Genomic DNA, 10,840 nt, shown 5'->3' on the forward strand with positions numbered 1-10,840 from the left:
TTGTCGAGGAGAAAGTCGAAGAAGATGCACTTATTGCAATGGGAGAACCAGAAGTGAATCTGAAGGCTTTGATGGATTACTTTCAACCAAAGATAAATGATATTCAGTATAGTATTGTTCGACCAGCCATCTCGGCTAATTCTTTTGAGATCAAGTCGAGCATGATTCAGATGATATAGAACTCAGTTCAGTTTGGGGGTTCTCCGAAAGAAGACCCTAACATGCACATCAGAGATTTTATCGAGATCTGCGACACTTTCAAGTTCAATGGAGTTTCTGAAGATGCTATTAAGTTGAGGCTTTTCCCATTCTGTCTGCTGGATAAAGCAAAGTGCTGGTTACATTCTCTACCACCAGGGTCTATTACCAAATGGGAGGATCTTGCTCAAAAGTTCCTAACTAAATTCTTCCCTATGGCGAAGACTGCTGCAATCAGAAATGCACTTACTTAATTTGCTCAGCAATTGGGAGAATCTTTATGTGAGGCTTGGGATCGTTACAAAGAGATGCTTAGAAAGTGTCCTCACCATGGGATGCCTGACTGGATGATCATTAACTGCTTCTATAATGGATTGGGTGCTACTTCTAGACCCATGCTTGATGCAGCATCAGGAGGAGCATTGTGGGCTAAAAGCTATGATTAAGCTTATGAATTGATTGAACTGATGGCTGCTAATGAATACCAGAATCCTACTCAAAGACTATCTCAAAGCAAGGTAGCAGGAATTCTGGAGTTAGATACAACTACCTCGATAGCTGCTCAACTTAAGGCTTTGACGATGAAGGTGGATTTTTTTGGCTAAGTATGGAGTTAATCAGATCACTAGTGTCTGTGAGCTTTGTGCTGGTGCCCATGAGACGGAGTAGCGTTTTATTTATAGTGAATCAGCTCAGTTCGTGAGCAACTTTTAGAGGTCACAGCAACCTGTGCCAGCCACCTATCATCCCAATAACCGCAATCATCCTAACTTTAGCTGGAGTAACACTCAGAATGCGGTTCAACAGCCTTATCAGCAGTATTCATATAGTGAAGATGATGAAGGTGAAGAGCAGTTGCAATATCTGAATGCTTCTCCATGGAAGCGAAAGATTGATATGTCGTTTGAATCTCTTGGAATGAAGGAGATGAACAAATCTCCAAAGCGCCTCAAGACACTATTGAGGAAGCTCCTACACTTGAGCTTAAACCATTTCCTGGACACTTAAGGTATGCTTTTTTAGGTGATGTATCTACTTTTCCTGTGATTATTGCGTCTGACCTTTCAGGTGGTGATGAGGAAAAACTCTTAAGAATTCTGAGAGAGTTCAAATCGGCAATTGGATGGACTATAACAGATATTAAGGGAATCATCCCTTCTTATTGCATGCATAAAATTCTGCTAGAGGAAGGTAGCAAGCCTACTGTTGAGCAACAGGGATGGCTTAATCCAATCATGAAAGAAGTTGTGAAGAAGGAAATTCTCAAATGGATAGATGCAGGGATAATCTATCCCATTTCTGACAGTTATTGGGGGAGTCCAGTTCAGTGTGTGCCAAAGAAAGGTGGTATCACGGTTGTAGCTAATGAGAAGAATGAGCTCATTCCTACACGGATAGTCACGGGGTGGAGAGTTTGCATGGATTACAGGAAGCTGTAAAAAGCCACGAGAAGGGATCACTTCCCTCTGCCTTTTATTGATCAGATGCTTGACATATTGGCTGAGCACGATTACTACTGTTTTCTGGATTGCTACTCGGGCTATAATCAGATTTGCATTGCTCCAGAAGATCATGAAAAGACTACTTTCACTTGTCCATTTGGCACTTTCACATTCAAAAGAGTTTCTTTTGGTTTGTGTGGAGCACCCTCCACATTTCAGAGATGCATGATGGCTATCTTCTCTGACATGATTTGTCAGAATGTGAAGGTGTTCATAGATGACTTCTCTGTGTTTGGCTATTATTTTAATGAGTGCTTGCAAAATCTTGGCGTAGTTCTTAAAAGGTGTGTTGAGACCAATATGGTTCTCAACTGGGAAAAATGTCACTTTATGGTGCGACATGGCATTATTCTTGGTCACAAGGTCTCTAGTAAAGGTCTTGAGGTGGACAAAGCCAAGGTGAGGGTTGTTGAAAATATTCCTCCACCAATTTCTGTTAAGGGAGTTCACAACTTTCTTGGTCATGCAGGTTTCTATAGGAGGTTCATCAAGGACTTCTCTAAAATCTCTAAATCCTTGTGTAATCTTCTAGAGAAGGATGTCCCGTTCAAGTTTGATAACGAGTGCCTAGCTGCTTTTGAGTTCTTTAAGAAGAGTTTTATCAAGGCATATGTCATAACTGCACCTGATTGGACTGAAGATGGCGTGGCCTCCTAGATCCTTGACCCCGGATTTTGGGGTGCCACAAGGTTCATGTAATTGATATGCATGATTCGTAGGTAATTTTAACCATCTTACTTTCCCTATGTAATCACGACAGATAACTTGTTCATTAAACCATTATGTTATCAAATTCTATAGACATATAGGGTCTCAATATAATTGATATCTATTCAGCTTCTATCTCTTTTATGGATGTCTGGTAGTATGGTATTCGTACAACGAAAATTGGCATTTATCAGTTTCTTGTTATCTGATTGGTGTCATCACCATTGCATGGTAAGGATAAGAATGAAAAGGCTATTGAATGAAGTATTTAATGAAGTTAGAATCCCATGTTTGTGCCATATAGTATTCAACTATCTTTATTCTCTTAGTTAATTCTCTTTAGTATAATCTCTTAGTTAAGCATAGTTAAAACAATCTAAATTTGTTATTCGTCTTAGCATTGGATAATAACCATACCATTGTTGCATAAGTACATTGATTAAAATTAACCTAAACCAGTCCATGTGGGAACGAACTAGAATTAATTCTATATTACTTGCGATCACGTACACTTGCATGAATATTAGCGCGTGTTCTAGTCCTAACACTTACATACCCTATATATAGGGATCAAACTCGATGTAGTTTTTTCCGGGTTAGACTCTTGTCCTTGAGCAACAAGCCATGTGGTCGATAAGCCAAAACCAAGTTCCATAACTAACCCAACTGCTTCCCAGGTGGGTTCCAGTGTCTATGCATAGCAGGACTCCTTAGATTCAATAAATTCATAACTTCCGATAATTATCCATAAATCCATGTAATTATCCTGTAAATATAAGTGATTATCACATTTAGCCTGATTGATTGCAAAGGTATTCTAATACATCTCCTTCCCTCCCGGCTTCACCTGGAACATAGCTGTACCTACTATATTAACTAGAACCCCTACCAAGAGGCTCCAGCTTATTATAAGCACACTGGGTTCGCTCAACAAGTGGAACCCCTCCTTATGAACCACAGGTTCCCACCAGAATCTGAAAATGTTCTAAATATCCATTTTCATGGACCCAAACCATACCAAGACCATTCCAAAAATGCCAAACAAGCCTACAACCCCCTATGGGCCTTAGATCGAGCCCATGTGAGATTTTGGGCACAACAAAGGTCATTAATTTTTAGTTTCTTTTTGAAACATATATATATTTTTCAGATTCTTTTTGGAACTTATATTTGTGTAGAGTATAGACCGTGCTATAAATGTTTCTCTTTAAATTGGGTGGGTATAAAGCATATCATACTCATTTTTGTGAGAGAAATTTTGTAACAACACCCAGAGTAAATATCACCGGAATAACTAATTTAACCCTTTATTTTTGGATGTTACAACTGATCTGCTCATCCCGGGCTTCAGGTCCGCGCCAACAGCTTCACCCTGACTTGCCGTCATCGGTGGAGAGATGTTACATTATTAGGACTGAGTTTGCAAGGTTTTCGGGCATGAGAGGCGGAGTAAATGCTACACGTTCGTGGTGGGGGATGCCCAGAAATGTGTATTGCTCAACTTTCTACATCATCCTTGAAGAGTAAAGTAAGAGTCAACCCTTGTAAAGTGCCTACGTATCCTTTGTTTATAGGAATCAAGTCACATGTAGTTTCTAGGTTTATGAACCCTTTACTTGATGAGAAATCCACATTTTGATAAGCCATTCCATGCGTCCAAAGCCGATCCAACTATTTGGGGTGAACTTCTCAATGTTCAAGTCGAAGTACAACATCACAAGCTCACAAATCCATCCATAAATTCATAATTATTCAAATATATACATATATATATATTATGTGTATATATGATTGTTATCATGTTTTATGTGATACAATTCATGTAGAAATGCATTCGTTGATTGCCAATATGTTCTCCTTCATTTTAGGATGTTTAGTCCTTATCAAACGTTGATTCTACTAGAAGAGGTACGCAAGATCATTTGTACCTCGTAGCCCACCTACCTGAAAAGATACCATGATGCGCTCATCACCTCTCCTTCCTCTCTAGGGATTCTATTGATGCACAGCTACACTTACCATGACCATGTCCATTATTAGCTTTACCCCTACGGAGGAGCTCTAGCTTCGTCTGAGCACCTCGAGGTTCTCATAACTAGTGCAACCTAACCTTATGGACCCTAGGTTTCTATGAGAACCTGAACCCTTCCTCAAATATCTTTCAAGTATTCATTCATCTAGCCCCAAATCACACCTGAATTTCCTTCTATTAATGTCAATTAAGCTCAATCTCCTTATGGGTCTTAAATTGAGCTCATGCGAGATTTTGAGAAACTACCCTTGTTTCCTTGAGCATAAAATGCAAGAGGAAACTAATAAACATGTTGTTCAACCTTCCCTTATCCATATCAGAGTAAGTCATAGCTTCCACATTGTGCTTCCAAACTTACGTGAGCTAACTGGGTGTAAAAAATAGGAAACACAATACTTCGGTATAAAGAACTCACTCCGAATCCTTAATTAAAAAAAATAGTGCATACTCTCCAATCCAGGTACGTCGTATCAGTCCATCTCATTAGCTTACTAGCCTTATCCCATAATCGTCAAATTTTAGCTAGAGCTGAAGGTAAATTCCATTATCACGACCACTGCTGCTTTCACGAACAAGATTGTTTATGAGACCCTTGTTCCTTTTAATTTATTTTTTATTGTTCCTTGAGATGTTCCTTTCTTCTGCCATGTTGATATTCATGTGAGAATTCCCGTGAATAGCACCTGAAGCTTTAGCTATTTTAAAAATATATTTCTCTTCCAAAACTTGAGCTATCAAAATAATTAGAACAAATGATTAGAAGTATGAGCTAAGTATATCACACATATAATAGGCGTAGCTCAAACATATATAATGTATAGATAAAAGAATGAATATGCAAATGTAAATGATTGTGTATGTGCGTGTGTATATGTATACATATTTTATAACCGTAGATGCCTTAAAAATCAAGTAGAACCTTGGCGAATACACTCTTCAAAGCACAATGCCACAACTTTGAGAAATTTCCAATTTTTCATCCTGATGGGCCTCCCAATATGTTACCTAATTTTTTCGGGACTTTTTGAATGATGCCCATAAATCATGGGGTTTTTAAAAATCGTGCCCATATATCATGTGGCTTCTCCAAACTGCAAGAGGGACCATAGGATGGTTATGAAGACCTCCACAAGTTGCTGATATGTCTTTTGGAGCGGTTACATTTATGGGGCATATAGCGTGCCTAGGTACCTACTGACAATTTTAGCTAGCAAGTTTGAAAATATATCTTTAAAATTCATGCATAAGATGAGTATAAATTTATGATATAATTATTTCTTGCATGTAAATTCGTGTAGATTTCATGCTTTGGGATCATACGATATGCACATTTAGATTATGAGTTCATGTATGGTAAAAGATAAGGTTCGCACTGAGAATCTCTTACCAAAATGATATAATTTTTTTATATATTCTTATTAAACATGCATGATAATAACTATATGAAAATGTGAGAATAAAACTTATCTTATTTTACTACGTTGCCTTATATCGAGGTTCATGTTCATCACCTAACCTCTATGTAAAAAGTTCCTCTTGCAAGGGCAGATGTATTCCATTAGGTATGATGTCCTTATGTACCCATTTATCCATGCCTTCCTTTGGGATTCATGCTCTTGTTTGAACATACCATTTTAGTAGTCTGAATACATGGCTAATCTCACATGCTGGGTAGCTCAACAAACAATAAAAAACACATGACATGCTTGATAATCGAGCAAATAATAGTGTGCCATATTCCATATACATCATGTTAGATATCACAAATCCATATACATAAGAAATCACCTAGTATAAATAGATTATAATTGCAACTGAAGTATTGGATATAGGGAAATATAAGTTATTATCACACATATAGACATGTCTGACATTTAATTTATAAGAGACTTTAATAATCCTATTTTTAACAAAAAATCAAATTCTCGTCATAAATCATTCTATCCAATCTATGATCTAGTTGACCTTTATAACCATTTTTTAAAATTAACGCCTTATAATGTACTGAATTTTGAGCTCTTAGACATATATGACCTAGGATGCTCATCCTGAAGTTAACTAATATAGTTTTCACTTCAACTTTTATCCTATACCTTAAGGACTTTCATCTACTTAACTAATTTTCCTAATAAATTTATGTCCTAAATTTCTTTAACTGACACTGCACCTAGGCTACATCTATCATAACCCATCACATGTTAAAAACTTAGTCATTTTACGCTTTATTCTCAGCTATTTTTTAAGGATGATAAGTGGCATTTTATACCACTTAGAACGTCTTAAAATGGCTTAAATTGGTGTCTTGAAATCAAGTATTTTGTGTATTTGATGCGTTTTTCTAGTGTTTATGTATTTCAGGGTATTAGTTGCATTTCGGAGGAGGAATCATCAAGAATAAGCCTTGGCATGTGTTCACCATTGCGAGAGGAAAAGAACGGGCAGATTACGGCGAAGAAACGGAGCAAACATGGAATTTTTCTAGAAGGGTCCTACGCGCCCGCGCAGCAATGCTGAGCGGCCACACAGCAGCCTTGCGCGCCCGCGCAGAAATGCTGAGCGGCCGCGCAGGGTCGGGGAAAAAGATATATTATTTTAGACTTCTACTTCTGTTTGGCTTCCAACTTCTATGTAATCTGAGTTTTATGGGACTATTATATAAGTAGATTTGAGACGTTTTTCACAGAGTATTAAGAGGAGATTATGTTTTAGATTGTGTTTTGCGCAAGAAGCGAAGGAGATAAGGAAGAAGACCGATTTAGCACACCACAACGAAGAGGGAGCATATATTCTTGTGATTCTTGTTTCGTTGTAACGTTGGATGCTAGTTTTCTTGCTTTGACTTATTTACTCTTGTGACGTACTCTGTTTTAAGATAATTAGTTTAGTTATTATTTTCTTGTGTTTGTTATCATGATTTCATATGAACCCATGATGGCGATAAGTTCTATTATGGGCTAATCGTGATCATGGGGTTGCAACGGATTTATTATGGAATTCTTTAGTTAATTGTTTAATACTTTAGTATGTGATGATTGCATGATATCTAGTATTGGTTGTGCGTATTCGTCTTATGTGCGTCGCGAACATATAAGATAGGGTGTTAATCTCTTGTGAAGCGACGGTGGATCTTGAGATTTAGAACTTGCCATGCTAGCATAGGTTCATGTACGTTGTGCATGATTAGTGGGTAACTCTAACAGTTTTATTTGCCCTATGTAATCAAAAGGAATAACTTGTGCTTAAATCGTTGTGTTGTCAATTTCTGTAGACATATAGGAACTCAACATAATTGATGACTATTCAACTTCTATCTTAATTGTGGATGCTTGGTAGAATGGTATTAGTACAATGAAAGTTGGCTTTTATCAGTTTCGTGTTATTCGATTAATATCATCACTGTCACATGCTAAAGGTAATAACAATGGCTATAGAAGGAAGTAATAATGAAGTTGTGATCTCATGAGTGTTTTATTATTGATAAATTGAAGTGTTAGTTAAGTGGTTAATTAAGTAGTTAATTATAGTTAATATTTAATCAACAATTTTAAGTGTTATCTTAACATTGAGAAGTAATCATACATTGGTGAGTGAGTTTAATTAGACAATAACTTAGTCTGAGTCTCTGAGGGAACAAACTAGAAAGTATTCTATATTACTTGCGAACGCGTATACTTGCGTGAATATTAGTGCGTGATTTCGCCCTAACAAGTTTTTGGCGCCGCTGCCGGGGACTCGGCGTATTTGTTTAGTTTATGTACTTACCATCATTGGTCATTAGGACTCAGTGATTAGGACGTAGTAGTTAATTACTCTTTTCGGTTGTGTTTCAGGTACTTTAGCAAGCGTTTAAGCAAACTCGTTCTCGTGCTCGCAAGAGGACCTTAGATACAGCTGAGGAGAAAGACGAAGTTCTTGATACTCCGGAGAAGTTAGATTTTGAGGATTCGGATTCAGGAACTGAGCAGAAAGAACCAGTAAACATGGGAGATCGTATTGTTCAAGCTGATCCAGCTCTTATGGATTTTTCTCGGCCTAAAATTGATGACATTCAGTCAAGCATCCTTCATCCGGCTATTCAAGCTAACACCTTTGAAATCAAGCCGGGCACTATTCAGATGGTGCAGAATTCTGTTTCTTTTGGAGGAGCGGCAACTGAAGACCCCAACATGCACATAAGGAATTTTGTCGAGATCTGCAGCACTTTTAAGTATAATGGCGTGACTGATGAGGCTATCAAGTTGAGGCTTTTCCCATTCTCACTGAGGGATAAGGCTAAAGACTGGTTACATTCTGAACCAGCTGGGTCCATCACTACGTGGCAAGATCTTGCGCAAAAGTTTTCGGTGAAGTTTTATCCAATGGCAAAGACTGCTGCTATGAGGAGTGCTCTTACTCAGTTTGCGCAGCAACCTACAGAATCTATGTGCGAGGCTTGGGAACGCTATAAGGAAATGTTGAGAAAATGTCCACATCATGGAATGCCGGATTGGATGGTAATCACTGGTTTTTATAATGGTTTGGGGGCCCAATCTCGGCCCATGCTCGATGCAGCAGCTGGAGGCGCCTTATGGGCTAAAAGCTATACTGAGGCGTATAATCTTATCGAGACGATGGCTGCAAATGAGCATCAAAACCCAACTCAGAGGATGACATCAGGCAAGGTAGCAGGTATTCTGGAAGTTGATGCAGCCACCGCTATTGCAGCCCAGCTCCAAGCGCTATCAATGAAGGTTAATTCTTTGGCTACGTATGGAGTTAATCAAATAGCTATGGTTTGTGAGCTTTGTGCAGGTTCTCATGCTACAGATCAGTGTTCTCTTGTCAACGAATCTGTTCAGTATGTGAATAATTATCAGCGACAACAGCAGCCTGTGCCAGCAACCTATCATCCTAACAACAGAAATCATCCAAATTTCAGCTGGGGGAATAATCAGAATACTATTCAGCCACCATATCAGCAAGGAGTGAGTAAACAATTTAACCCACCTGGATTCCAGCAACCACAGCAGTATGCTACAAGGCAATCATATCCTCAACAGGGAAGTGCAGCTGCACCTACTAGTGCTGATTTTGAGGAACTTAAGCTGTTGTGCAAGAGTCAGGCAGTTTCTATCAAGACCTTGGAAAATCAAATCGGTCAATTAGCCAATGCAGTGCTCAATCGTCAACCTGGCACTCTTCCCAGTGACATGGAAGTACCAGGCAGGAAGGAAGCTAAAGAGCAAGTCAAGGCTATTACCTTAAGGTCTGGAAAAGTAGCTGATGCTGAAAAGGCAAAAGAAGTCGAAGCTGAAGTTAGAGATGAAGAATCTAAGCAAGGGGAGAAAGTGGTGGAACCAAGGAAGACTACTGTTGAACACACTCTGCCTGAGGCTAATACAGGGGAGAAACAGCTCTATCCTCCACCACCTTTTCCTAAGAGATTGCAGCAACAAAAGCTGGATAGACAGTTCGGGAAGTTTCTGGAGGTGTTCAAGAAACTTCACATCAATATACCCTTCGCTGAGGCTCTGGAACAAATGCCTAGTTATGCGAAGTTTATGAAGACTATTCTTTCAAGGAAGGTGAAACTGGATGACCTTGAAACCGTTGCTCTCACGGAAGAATGCAGCGCGGTTCTGCAACAAAAGTTACCACCAAAACTGAAAGATCCAGGAAGCTTCACCATTCCTTGCACCATTGGCAATCTAACTTTTGACAAGTGCCTTTGTGATTTGGGAGCAAGCATTAATCTGATGCCGTTGTCGATCTTTAAAAAGCTGGATCTGCCTGATCCAAAATCCATATACATGTCGCTACAATTGGCGGACCGTTCCATTACTTACCCAAGGGGCATAGTTGAGGATGTGCTCGTCAAGGTGGATAAGCTCTTCTTTCCTACTGATTTTGTTATTCTGGATTTTGAGGAAGATAAGAAGATTCCCATAATCTTGGGGAGGCCTTTCTTGGCTACTGGCCGTACCTTGATAGATGTGCAAAAAGGGGAACTTACTATGCGGGTTCAAGATCAGGATGTGACCTTCAACGTATTCAAGGCAATGAAATTCCCTACAGAAGATGAGGAGTGCTTAAAAGTGGATGTGATTGATTCTGCGGTTACTTCGGAACTCGATCACATGCTAATGTCTGATGCATTGGAAAAGGCCTTAGTGGGGGAATTTGACAGTGATGATGAAGATAGCAACGAGCAATTACAATATCTGAACGCTTCTCCCTGGAAGCGAAAGCTGGATATACCATTTGAATCTCTTGGTACTTCTGACCTCAAGAACGCTGAAGGGAAGCTCAAACCATCAATAGAGGAAGCGCCTACCTTAGAGCTCAAACCATTACCTGAACACTTGAGGTATGCCTTTTTAGGTGATTCATCTACGTTACCTGTTATTATTTCAGCTGACCT

General features: G+C 39.0%; 2 non-coding genes across 2 annotated transcripts; both read right to left on the reverse strand.

Moving 5' to 3' along the window:
• Positions 1 to 428: 428 nt before the first annotated feature.
• On the reverse strand, positions 429 to 535 carry LOC141688517 (small nucleolar RNA R71). The gene has a single exon (XR_012561955.1). It is a non-coding gene; the product is annotated as a small nucleolar RNA R71 (small nucleolar RNA).
• An 8,278-nt stretch (positions 536 to 8,813) lies between these two features.
• On the reverse strand, positions 8,814 to 8,920 carry LOC141687983 (small nucleolar RNA R71). Its single transcript, XR_012561455.1, has one exon. It is a non-coding gene; the product is annotated as a small nucleolar RNA R71 (small nucleolar RNA).
• Positions 8,921 to 10,840: the final 1,920 nt, after the last annotated feature.

Source organism: Apium graveolens, chromosome 9, assembly GCF_009905375.1.
Source record: "Apium graveolens cultivar Ventura chromosome 9, ASM990537v1, whole genome shotgun sequence".
Classification (NCBI taxonomy): Eukaryota; Viridiplantae; Streptophyta; class Magnoliopsida; order Apiales; family Apiaceae; genus Apium; species Apium graveolens.